The sequence below is a fragment of the Trachinotus anak genome, unplaced genomic scaffold, assembly GCF_046630095.1.
Source record: "Trachinotus anak isolate AG129_WGS33_773 ecotype Australia unplaced genomic scaffold, CSIRO_AGI_Tana_v1 ptg000001l, whole genome shotgun sequence".
In the NCBI taxonomy this organism is placed as follows: Eukaryota; Metazoa; Chordata; class Actinopteri; order Carangiformes; family Carangidae; genus Trachinotus; species Trachinotus anak.
The window spans coordinates 22,541,079-22,554,361 of record NW_027273852.1 but is presented as its reverse complement, the minus strand read 5'-3'; the positions used below and the strand labels follow the sequence as shown (position 1 = coordinate 22,554,361).

Genomic DNA, 13,283 nt, shown 5'->3' with positions numbered 1-13,283 from the left:
GTGTGTGTGGGACGACACGTATTTCCTCTGAGTCTTTGCATGAAAGCTCTCCACAGATCTAGATGTGCTCCCCGGTTTTCTGGGAAAAATTGCATTTCATCTCATTCAGAAGCTCAGCCAGTTGCTGCACTTGAAAGGCAACACACACACACACATACCGTAAATCAGAGAAAACCCCAGGCACACTGACATCCGCTCACAATAGGCAGGTAATATCTTGAGCATGAGAGAATTGAATTCATTCCACACTGTAGCGAGAGGAGCGAGGTTGTAATCCACAGTGATAACAGAGAAGTAATTTAAAAGACACACAAAAGCGATTGGAAAACCCTGCTCTCATACATATGTAATATTGTGCGATGCTAAATCATGGGGATACCACACGGCACCTGCAAATATACAAGCATGCTTGCTGCTCTCACATTAAACTTGGCATGTGTGTGTCATTGTGGGCAAGAGCATGAAGCATCAGAGAAAAGAAAGAAATGGATGTTAATGAGAGAGCTATTAGCCTGTCTCTGTCTGACTCCTTTATTTGAGCTGCCAGAGCCTCATCCGAGCTTCAATCAATTCAATTAGAAACAGAGAATTACCATCTTATGATTCTGCCCTGTTGCCTCTGTTGTCCTGCTTAGGCTTTATTGGTCTGTAAGTGAAGGAGCAACAAATCACACACTTTGGTAACAAGCAAAGCTGGCTCCATTTTGGATCTAGATCCCAGTTGGCAGAATACCTGTATTTGTTAATGAGTCGACTATTGAACCTTTTATCCTCCTCCTCTGAAAAAGTCAGGAAGCAGCTTCTCAGCATTCATCTCTTAACAATTCAAATGAAAATTTTGGCTGCTGTCTGGTTAATGTGATGACTGCTTGTAGTGAAAACACCGTTCTGTAACAAACCTCAATGACCGTAAATGGACTTCAAGCTACAATATGTAACTTTTCCATCTTATATATATAAGTGTCTGTGTGTCTGCACTGTGTCTGCCAGAAAATTGACTTTTTATCCAGTTTTATGTCACATTTCTAAGACACATTTTTTACACCTTGGTTGATTTCACATTTATTTTAACTGGATGAAGGGTTTTAGTCTGGATCTTACGTTATCAGTGACAGTAGAATTACCGCCTTGCAGTTGCTGCCTCTGCCAGCCAGCCAAGTTGCATTACTGAGATTTCACATTCACAAGGCCAAAACCGGATTTTGTGAGGTCACTGTGACCTTTGACCTTTGACCCCCAAACTCTAATCTAATCAGTTCATCCTTAAGTCTAAATGAATATTTGTGTTAAATCTGACGAATTTCCTTTAAGGTGTGACTGAGATATCTTGTTCACGAGAATAGGACGGACAGCCTGAAAACATAATGCCTCCAGCCCTGGCTGTTGCCGGCTCAGAAGCATAAAAAGCCAAGCAAAAGTTAGACAGCTCAGCCTCAGTCCTGTGTCCGCAGCATTGGGGAATCACTGACTTTCGATGTAAAACTGCTTTCTTCAGTGTTTTTACTGGTTATAATCACCTGGTCTGTTTGTTTGGAGAGAAGAAGATCTCTGAGGATAACTCAGCTGCGAACTGACTTACGCTGAAGGAATCCAAACCAGGAGAGGCTGGCAGCAGTGGCGGTGAAGACAAAAACTCCCATGATCCCACACCACTGTCGAAACATGGGGAAACCTCCTATTAAAAGCCGATTGCCCCCTTTTCCACTGCCAGTCAAGCTTGCCATGCAGGAAGGGGATGAGCTTCTAGCCACCGTGCATCAAACGGATCTGTCTCTGTAAAATCAATCAATCAATCAATCAAAGTACTTTAATGATCCCAAACTGGGAAATTGTTGCGTTGCAATTGTAAAAGTGTCAGAGCCTCTGTGTGAGACACTCCGATGGCTGACTGTATGTTTTTGAAACTTATTTCAGGGCCACGTTGACTCTGTCAACCTCGAGCGCACTGTGTGCACTGACACGGCAGGAAAAGTGACAAAAAATTAGCTAGTTCACCTTGGTGTTGAGTTTACATCAATGCCTATTGGAGCCGGAGCTGATAAGTAGCCGTGACAGAGAGAATCATTTCACCCACATGTGAATGCCCTTTTCCATTGCCAATGAAAGCCAGATGGCTACAGCTTTTATTTCAAAGTGACGAATAGGCTATACGATAAAGTGCCAGACTGACAGCCGGAATCTGCAGTTTCCCCCAAATTTATGGAGCTTCATAGGAAGTTTCAGCTTATTGTTCAGCTGTTAAGACATTGCACTTTTGGTTCGCTCTCACCGCTCTCATAGCACTGTTTTCACTTTAGCAATAGTTTTTAGTAAAAATGCTCTAAAAATCCACTGTACACTATATGGTTACCATAAAACAGCAGACACAAACACTCAGAAACTAGCTGGGGAAAATAGTGGAGCATTTTATAGCTAAACAGCCTGATAGAGACCAAAACCAGAGCTAAAATAGAGTGAATATTGGACAAAAGAAATGACTCCAAATGAATGATAATGTTGCTCTGCCACTTACTAATACAGTCTGTTATTTTTGACCAGACCCTTGACTCTTGACCACCCTGTTAATCCTGTTCTTAAACAGCGGCTTATTATTTCTCAGACAGTATTTATGTCTCCCAAATTTGAGTGTGGAGACTCATGTCTTACTCTGGAAGTCATCTTGAGGACACTGCGGGATTCCAGGCCTGTGCTGCCAGAAATTGCAATACCAAGTGTGGCTCCTGGAGCTTCAGTAAATCTGTATGAAGTTAGCTACAACAGCTAATGCAAGGGCTGACAGTATTTCTATGTTAAGTTGCAGTTGGATTTAGAGACCAGCATTTGAAATGAGCTGTGTCAAGTTTATTTGGAAAGTTGTAGTAGGCTCACACTGCTCATAAACATTTTTAATTTTTTTTTTTTTGCCAGATTCCTTGTTTTCTAAATTTCCCAGTAGAGGTGGTGAGTGCAATGTATAGCATGACTCATGGTCAGAATGACCATAATTATGAGAATAGGTTCACTTTAAAAAAGACTACAGTTAGAGGAATTCATGAAGAACTTGTGCACTCATGAGGCAATGATGAAAAAATCCCACAGAAATAAACTTTATTGACACCTGGCCACACAACAGGTGCACAGTACATCAGACAACTGTTCCTGCATATTTCTGAGAGATCAGTTATATTCTTCTAATCTTGTGATTTATATGCAACAAAGATGCATTGAACAACTTCTGATCCGACCTCTTCACCTCTTCCTGCGTCACCCCTTCAAACTGCGGCCCACAGGGATGTGTGTCAGATTAGAGCTCAGGAATTTGGTGGGAGACAGGTGGTGGGTGGAGGATTAAGGGGCCGGGTCTTGCCACCACTGATGCTGTATGACTTATCTCTCAGCTGATGAGATCTGGTCACCGTGGCTCGTCACTCAATTCACCCTGACACACACGCTAACCAGGCTAATTGAGCATCACCACCTCTGTGACTTTCCAATTACACATCCACTTCAGAGACAAAATACATAAATTTGTTGCATGTGTGTGTGTGTGTGTGAGAGAGAGAGAGGGAGAGAGGCAGAGAGAGAGAGAGAGAGAGAGAGAGCGAGAGAGAGAAAGAATATGTGCCCTTGTTGTCATGGCTTTAACACTGAGGCTCAGAGTGTGTGTTCCAGAGTCAGGGGGGGTGAAAGGTTTTCATTGTGAATATGTTGGTGAGGTAAGTTACTACCCTACATTATATCTAAGTACTCATACATCATCAGCCATGATGACACTGACATCATGTACCTTAAGAATCTTAGAATATTACCCAGCATTCACTACCAACTTGACACGTTTAAATACACATTTTGGTATTGTGATTCAATTATTCATCCCTCTAGCAGAGTGAAGTTTATTCCAGACAGTGTGGAGACAGCTTTGAACATTGTGCTAGTGTGGAGCTAACTCCACCAAGAAATGAACAGGTGTTTGACAAATGAATTTCTGTCTGAATTCCTTTATTTGGCTGCTGTTTCTCCCATTTGGTGGAACAAGTTTTATAGCAACTTCCGTAGACAGTTTGCTTCAAACGTCTTTGTCAAAAGGAACTGCAGACCAGTATTCTGTTTCTAAAGATGCAACGTCTTGTAAGTATTTTCTTTGTTGAGCTGTGTAGTGTCTCTGTCGCCCTGTCTGTAATTTCTCAGTTCAGTTCTCCAAGTTAACAGTAGTAAACATGTGATACTTACTTATTCATGTATTTACTACAAATCCCTTTGCCCTACCAATAAATTCTCCTTTGGCTTTAAAATAGAAATAGCAAATTAACATTTGGGGCGCCCGGACTCTTCACCTCAGTGTGTTAACCATCCTTGCAACAGCTGTGTAAGCTCCTCCAGAGCCACAGGAGACATTAAACTACTGCTTTCACAGGTTATACTCCTCATGACAAATGAACTGGACATCGTGTATCTGGTGGATTGCTTTTCGTGTCATCACGGCAGAATGTGGTTGGAGACATCCCTTACCACAGTAATGACCACTGAGTAGTGATGGGTCGGATCATCAACACGTCGACAGGCGCCTTTAATTGATGTATTATTTTGCACCAGTCAATGTGATATTGCATATAAAAAGGAACAAGCAACATTTTTAAAAGAATAAGCAGACAGAACTCTTACAATGTGTTTTTTCACCAAACACGGGTCAGGATGCGTGACAAACAATACTAAAGAGAGCAACAGTGGAGTAAATGAAAGCCACACTGTCATGATAAACAGGCAGATGTCACTGATCTAGTTATCCACAGCTGTTCCTTAGTAGCACTTGTTGATGGTGCCAAGAGGCTGAACCAGGATATGGGTAATCTGTAAATCTGATGGAAAGAGATCTGTCGGAGGGGAGCCTTTGAAAGACGGGTTTGGAGATCTCGGAGCGTGATCACAGGAAATGCTAAGTCTCTCAGAGTGAATGTTCCCATACCTTTGGAACAGTTCGATTCACTTTGTCGGATGTTGTGTGTGGGACTGATTTACCACATCAGAATGGAGCATTAGACTAAAACGTCCTGACGAGGGAGGAAGCGTTGGCTCTGTTCGTATAGACACACATACACAATTGTATGGTCAAAAACACAAAAACACACACATGCCCTCACCCAGACAAAGTGTTAGCATCTTCAGTGTGTAATGCACATACTGTCATTTGTTCAGTATAAAGTAGTTAAAGTCATGGATGTATAGGTTTTATTCAACATGGAGTTCTAAATAAGGAGGATTTCAAACATGGAGCCAGTTTAGAAGTTGAAGCAATTACATATAAAGTCCATACAAAAATGCAAATGGCTGTGAACAGACACCAGTCCACTGAAAAGGTTTTAACCTTGGAGAAAAATTAGCATTTAATCCAAGGTCATAAAGAAATACAGAATGAAGTGGGAAGCAGAGTGACAGTGAAGGGACATGACAGCGAGTTACAATTCTGAGCTGAGTCAGTCCAGTATTTAGTCCACACAGTGTTTTGTCAGCCTGTACTGTGCATCTGAGGGAAGAGATATACTTTTGTCTTAACTAACACAGCTGTCAGACAGTAACAGCTGTGTGATGGGTCCTTTTCACTGCGGCTACAGCTCAAAGCATCATTCCAAGCTTCAAGTGTACTGATAGAGGATTGAAGGTGCTGCTTTCACTTAGCAGTCTACATAGTCTAGATATGAGCTCTACAAAAACACAGCCCAGACACAGTCTGTGCATAGCTTGCCAGCTAGCTACCGCTAATATCTGTAACATCTGTACCTTGACTGTTTAGGGCAAATACATATGTAATATCCAGCTGGGTGTTTTTTAGTGAATGTTACTCAATAAGGATGAAACAGTGAATTTGTCACCTGGTCTCTGGTTGGATCCTCCTCTCCTGTCCAACTAGACAAATACAAAAACACAGGAAATAAGCCACACATGTAAGAACATAAAGTACTGTATGTCCAGCTAGTAAGAATGAACAGTAGTCCCAAATCTGAAGCTGGGGGAGTGAGGAAAGGTCAGTTTGGACCAATTGAAATCCTTCTGCTCTGCACTGGGCGCATGTTTGAATCATTCATGAGCTCAGCGAGTGAGCTTGTGGGTGCGTTTTCATAACAATATATGAGAAAAAAAGATGTTGCATTAAAAAGAAGAAAGGTGAGGCAGCCCACTCACAGTAGCATGATGGCTTGCCAAGTTGAATGAAGCCACGATAACCTCTATGTGTTTATCGCAGGGTAAAGTGAAGTAAACGTGAAGTCAGAAAGTCAGATATGAGCATATGCCAGCAGCACCCAAGACATAACATCAACTTTCATATTTGCAATAATTGGCCTCCTGATAGTAAACACTTGTGAAATGTATAACCAAATGCCCATTCTATTCTGAACCACATGCCACAATGCATAAATCATGTTTTGTTCACTCAGTGCCGGGAGAGGAGGTCAGGGGTTACGCCGGCTAATAGGAAGATGGGGAGCAAACAGCTGTATGCGACACAAAACAAAGGCAAATATAGGGAAAGCGTTAATGAGAGGAGGAAAGTGAGAATAATTGCAAGCTCAGGCCGAAAGCACTGGGTCGGTTCATTAGAGCAGATAGATTTGGGTGCTCCTGTGTGTGTTTGCCTTTAAATGCTGTCATCTCCTAATGGGGACTGCCTCTTTTTCTCTGCGTTAGTCTCGTCGGGCGTGTTGGCTGTTCACTCTTTGTGCTTGGCTCAGCACAAAAAAAAAGAAAAAAAGATGAAAAAAATTGATGAAAGGAAATAAACTCTTTTAGTTATATTATGTGAACTGAGAGAAGCCCTGGTATATAAATGCCATTTATTATTATTATCCTCAGATTTTGGAGTTACAGCATAATTGAATCCAAAATTTAAAGGTTGCATATCATATTAGAAAGGGAGATGTCCATGTGTTTCTGATTATAAAGCAGGTCTAGTTTCTATATTAATTCTGTGAATGTCACAACAAAGAAGTCACCGGTCTCAGCCACGCCCCAAGCCCCGCCCACCTGGACCCACCATCCAGCCTTGCAGGATTTGGTTTCTCTGAGTGTTTACCTGAAATATGCTATATTTTTATTGGCTCACTCAGAAAAGTCAGCCAATCAGAGAAGCAGCTCAGGGCCTCTGCAGTTGAGCAAAAGCAAGATACATTTTTAACTGAATAAATGAGTCGTATTTTTTTTCTGTTTCCTGGCAACACATTCATTAACATGAAAAGGCCTGAAATCCACAGCAGGTCAAAAGGTATTTCCCTAATGAGGTACTCAGGTTTATGTAATGTATGTATGTGGTAACATTGCCCTTGTCTTTCACGACTTCTACCATTTTGACTGCTCATTAAAGTGACAAATGTGTAACACCAACAAATGATTATCACTGTTTTGTTGTTTGTGTGTAATGTAAATCAGCCTTGCTGCTTCCAAAGACCTGGGATATTCTGTGCCTCCCACATGCGGGGGCATAAAAACACATGGAAATTTCACTTCAGACAATATGGGACCTTTAAAATGTGTCATAATTAGTAGATTAATTTGTGGGTTATAGCTAAAAATATGCTTTGTGAGGTCACAGTAACCTTGACCTTTGACCATCAAATTCTAATCAGTTCATCCTTGACTCCAAGTGGACTTAACGCCTCCAGCCCAGGCTCTCGTTGGTGCGGAGGAATAAATAAAGAAAGAAAGGGAAGATGAAGAGCAGAAAAGAGAAAAAGACAAGTGAAACGGAAAAATGAAAAGAAACAGAGTGAATTAAAGGTATTTACAGTACATCTACGGCAACATAAATTTAAACAGTCCCCCTGTTATTTCACACCACAAATGGACAAGATGATGGTGAGCCACTTTGAATGTATCTTGGAGATGTAATCCCCCCATTAGAGAAGAGCCACTTTGATATCAGCCATGTCCATTATAGCAAATACCTACTAATAACATTATGGCAAAGATAAGTCAGTGACAGGGGGCGAGACAAGCTCGTACCCACTTTAAGAAGGCTTTTTAAATTTGGCCTTTTTAGACGAATCTACTCTACAGTCGGAAAATCCACAGAGAGTGAGGCTGTGGCAAACAAACAGCTGTTTGAGTTTTTAATCGTGTAAATACTTAACCACTTCCTTTGATCGGCTGTGTGTGCAGGAGTTCTAAGACTTGTGTATCTTCAAGGAATCGCAAGCATCTATTAGGGTGTTTCCACCACCAGAACATTCCCAGGAGACCAAGAACTTTTCAGTGACTCAGGAACTAATCCTGCGTTTCGAAAAGAGGAACAAGGGACTAAATTTAGTTCCTGTAGACTTTTGTTATCTGCACAGCATTTTCTAACAATCGATCCGACATTTGGACCAATGTGATGGACCAGGCGACCGACTGATGGCGCCATCCTGCCAGCACGGCTAACAACAGCAAAGGGGAGGGAGAAAGACGGAAAGACAAAAAAGGGATCCAGCAAAACAACAAAGCCAGATGCTCAATAATGAAGTCTGAGAAGGAAAGAGAGTGCTGGCACAAAACAAGAGGTGAAGAAGTAGAAGGTGTTTTCTCTGTCTGGCTCATTCCTCATTTCTTCTTCATCTCTTCCCCTCCCTTTCTTTTCTCTCAGTTGTCAGCTCCCTCTGTCTTTAATCTCACTCTATCTCCTTTCTTCCACTTCAAAGAGAGGCCTTACAGCTCATTCATAATGAATGAAGGCCCAGTTTAATGACTCTGTCCACCTAGAGACACCCCGCTCCACCTCCTTCACCTCCTCCTCCTCCTCCTCCTCCATGCACCAGCTCGGGCCTCTGAACGTGGGCTAATGATGTCACCTTTGGCTCCCATGGGGCCACAGATAACCCCCATTCCTCTGTTTGCTTTAATTATACATATGATAAATGCCGTCATCCAGCTGATAGATAATTAGGATGGAATGCCATTGGCTGTCTGCAACTCCAGCTCATAAACAAAGATGTACTGAAAGCAAGAACGACAAGAAGAGAGAGAGCAAAGGAGTAGCTGCCTGTGGAAGACAGGGAGGGAGAGGAATAGAAAAGGATAAGGAATCTGTCAGTCTCCTTTGAGTACAACAGATTGACAGATGAGGGCATAAAAAAAAGAGAAATAAAGCCGCAAGAGGTGGAGAGAGCAAATCTATCACTTTAATGGCCAAGTGCAGCCGTCTCGGTTCTTTAGAGGACGATGTGCACAGTGACCTGCCTGCTGTTAGCGTTAGCTTCCAGTGACGGATGAGCCATCGGGATGAATAGCGCTGACAGGAGTCTAAGCGCTAATTTTGCCCCAGCAGATAAGAGTGCAGTGTGGTACTGACGTGGCAGTCAATCTGCAAGATTTTTGAAGAAGTCTGTGAAGAACAGGCTTTGTGCTCACTCTACACGCACATAATGCACAAAATTCAGCAGGGAGAAAGTGCTGTCTTGATTACACCAGTTGAAGTCAAAGTTCCTGTACAAATAGTGTTTAAATAATTTGCTTATAGTAATCTTGCAGTCTGCTTACAGTGTGCATTTTTGGACTTTCCATGCATTACGACTGATATAATCTGCTGCTGCAAGCTGTTCTATAACAATCACTTTGACCCACACAGATGGTTTCCTCTGTATTTGTGACAACATGTCACTGTTTAGGAGAATAGCCATACAAACCCATCCAGTGTCATCATTAAGCAGGGCTATAGGGTTATTGATGAATGAAAATTCCTTTTGATTTCTGTACATAAAAAAAATCACAAAAATGTTATTTTAGTTTTCCAATATACTACCATTTGAAATTCTTTTCTTGCACGGAATTGCTACTAGTTTGTACCAGTGACTGTAAAGATGGACGTGTCTCCACTTCCTCCCACTGTACAAAAAGGAAGCCAAAATATCCCATATACAGTCGCTGCCATGATGCGCTGGTGACATCATTTTGGGACAGTCTGTACAGGAGTGATTGACTGCTCGATCAAGGTCCCGCCCATACACCAAAACACAAGTCCGATTTATAGTTTCAAATAACTAATTAAAACCAAACATTTCAGAACACTTGAACATAAATTAGCAAGAGAAGAACTGAATGAACCTAAAATGACATAAATCATCTTTGGGAAAATTGTATGTAATGAGTACTTTGATTTTGAAGTTTGGCACATATGCTAACAAGGAGGGGGGGTGGAGTTTATGTGGAGACCTAAACTGTGAGCAGGGGGTGAGTGTATATAGAAGATGGATGACATGACACTTCCCCAAAAGTGAAGCCAAAACATCACAGTCATTGGTTTGTGTGCAGCATCTAAACCCCAAGCCTTTGCGTTACATCCTGTGAAGTTCTATGAAACATCTGTGATGCACTGCTAATGGGAGACAGCAGATGGACATTGATATCATAGTTGTATTCCCTTTTTCAACAAGGTCACGTAGCCTTAACCATCATTAGTCAATAGTTAGTACTGACGAGCTGTTTTCAACGCTCAGGAGAACCAATGCTGCTGTTAAGTTTATAGTCAAATGAGAAAATAAGAAGCGGTAAATTAGCCAAGATTGCTAAAGTTAGCATAATTTCATTACTTGTTGAGTCACTGGGAAACCCACATTAAATTCATACAAACATTTATTCCCACATTAAAAGAAGGGGCTCCATCTATTGTTACCTGTTTTGTATGGATCCCAGTGGTGGTGGGCGATCTGATGAGCGTATATCCTGGACAATCTTACTTTGGTATATGATCGAGTTTTCATATGAATCTTACAGAAATTATGTTATATTTATACATTCAATTTCAATAAGTCAGTTGCTGTTAACCAGCCCAGTGTTAACTGTTAAGATACTAGCCCGCTAACTGCAGCTGGAGACAGCAGTCCTTCTTCTGCTCTGCACCTCCAGCGAGCCTGGCGCAGCGGCACCTGTACAAGTCCTCCACATGAATCGTCACCAGCTGCAGTCCACAATGGTAGAGTTGTAGTCCATCTGCGAGATGAGAGACCTGCCTGCAGGCAGGAAAGCATGGAGGCGGACAACCCAGGGCTAGCTGGTCAGCAGTGACTAAACTTTCAAACACAACACTTATATTTGGGCACCTCATAAATAAACAACGGCGCTGTTCAAACAAATATTCAACATGAACTAAAAAAAATAAAAATGGATTGGTTGTGATAAAACAAATCATAATATGTTGCAGAGAAGCATTCAAAAGATGGATCAAATTGATAGAAAGGTACAAATCACAACTTCCAGTCAGGACTTTCACAATAAAACCAGAGTGAAAATAGGATGCAGATCTTGTATCAGATCACTGATTCCAATTTCACTCAAAAATATTGTCATGATCTTTTGGCCAGATCATCCAGACCTAGATCCCAGTGTGGTGAAATGGCAAAACACTCAAGTTTCAGCAAAAGTTAATCAAATCAACCCCCAGATGTCTGGAACCTGCTTTGGTAGGCTGGTTTTCTTGTACGTGCCCACTGTGCTGTTGGAAATGAACTTGTACCGTTATGTTATAGATATAAGAGAACCCACACGGTTTTCATCAAATTATATAAATAACAACTAGTGAATCGGCATAATTTAATGACTATTGACTGTTGAAAAAAAAAAAGTGGTCAATGGTTCAATGGTATCAAAAATTCACAAGAAAATATATAAAATTTAAATTCCTTAAATTGTCTTTCATATTTTGGATTTGGATAAAGATAGTATTGTTTTTATATTACTGTTCAATTTAAAATATGATGTATAGAAATCTCCTCGGATGTGTCCCATTCTAATTTTGTTTCTCAGGCCTTTTTGGAATTCTGGAAGTAACATACACTACATACATTCACTATCAGTTTCAATGAATGATCATCAATTATATAAACATATATACATTTACCTTGATTAATGGTGTAGCTTTACCTGAAACACAATATTTTTGGCATTGGTTGATTCATCTCAATTTGCATATGTTCACCAGTGTGAACAGGCACATATAATGATTTCATTTCGGTCCCGCTGTGGCCCAGGTGCTGCTAAACGAGATTACACAGCTGGTTATTTCAGAGGTCTTGGTGAAGAGGCTCAGCCTGTACACAAGGCCAGATCAGAGGGGCGCTAATTGACTGACTGGACTCCTTAAGAGAGTCTTACCATCAAAGACACAGTGTCCCTCAGAAGACACATCGGCGCTGAGGGAAAATAAATGATTTGAAACTTCTGATTTAGCTGAAGTATTCCTTATCAGTTCCTTGTTATCATGTGAGGGTGCACAACTCCTCTGAGGTCATAATGCGGTGGCTGCTTGTATCTTTCTTGTTAAAGCTGTGCCATTTTTAGTACACCATCACCATTCATAAAATAGGGTTATGATGGGAAAGAGTTATATAACCAGTTATAGCTGTTGTCTTGTTCCCTTCTGATATCCTGTAAAAGTCACAATCAAGACATACTGTGTAAAAGTTCACTGAAAAGTGAAATAATAAGAGTCAGAATTATGAGATTTATCTGGTCAAAATTTGTAAGTACAGTCATAATTACAAGTTACTCTGTATCTGAAAGTGCTTGACGGGCCAGCCAGACCGGAGCTAGCTGGTTAGTATACTAACTGAAGAAGAAGAAAAGAAGGTGTAGAAATAAAAACTGAGTCAACATGGGCACTATACTCCCTATGGCTGCAGACAGTAGAATGAACTCATGACGTTTCTTCTAGTACTTCAGTATTTCTACTCCATCACCCCAGTGCATGCAGTGAAAGGTTCCCAATGCACTTACCACATGTAACTGAAATCACAACACTCAACACTCAGCCAATCATATGAATCAACTCAACTCAAACTCAAAATAACTTCATTTATCTGATGGGAACTTCATTTGTGTAAAAGTGTCAGTCACACACAACACATCATGGTTTCAGATCTATTCTTTTTGTGTTTATTTAAAAGGTGAGGGAAGAAAACGTCATGTTCGCCTTAAGTAATTAATACAAGTAGAAGTAGAAGTAGAAGTAAGTGAAGTAGTTTTGTCATACATGGAAAACATGTAGGCTCTCAGAGCAACAGATCTGTCAACCCACACCTGTTCAAACGCCTCTTTATTGGACAGCTACATGGATCATGTTGTTACTGACAAATTGAAAAATTTAATACATAAGGTTTGAGAAATCATTATGATCTGTTGGTGTAATGATCACAGTTTCTATAACGATAACTTAAAAATACATAAAAATACAAATTAAAAATGTTTTAATAGATGCTGTGAGAGCAAATACATCAACTCAACTCAGACTGTCTTATTGTTAAAAGACCAATGGAGCCAGAAAATATGGAACTTAATTTTCCATG

At 40.8% G+C, this 13,283-nt stretch overlaps 1 long non-coding RNA gene across 1 annotated transcript; it reads right to left on the bottom strand.

Moving 5' to 3' along the window:
• Positions 1 to 3,242: 3,242 nt before the first annotated feature.
• On the bottom strand, positions 3,243 to 10,871 carry LOC139605714 (uncharacterized). The gene is made up of 3 exons (XR_011684504.1): positions 10,616 to 10,871; positions 5,847 to 5,880; positions 3,243 to 5,051 (listed from the first exon to the last, which is right to left on the bottom strand). It is a non-coding gene; the product is annotated as an uncharacterized lncRNA (long non-coding RNA).
• Between the last annotated feature and the right edge of the window lie 2,412 nt (positions 10,872 to 13,283).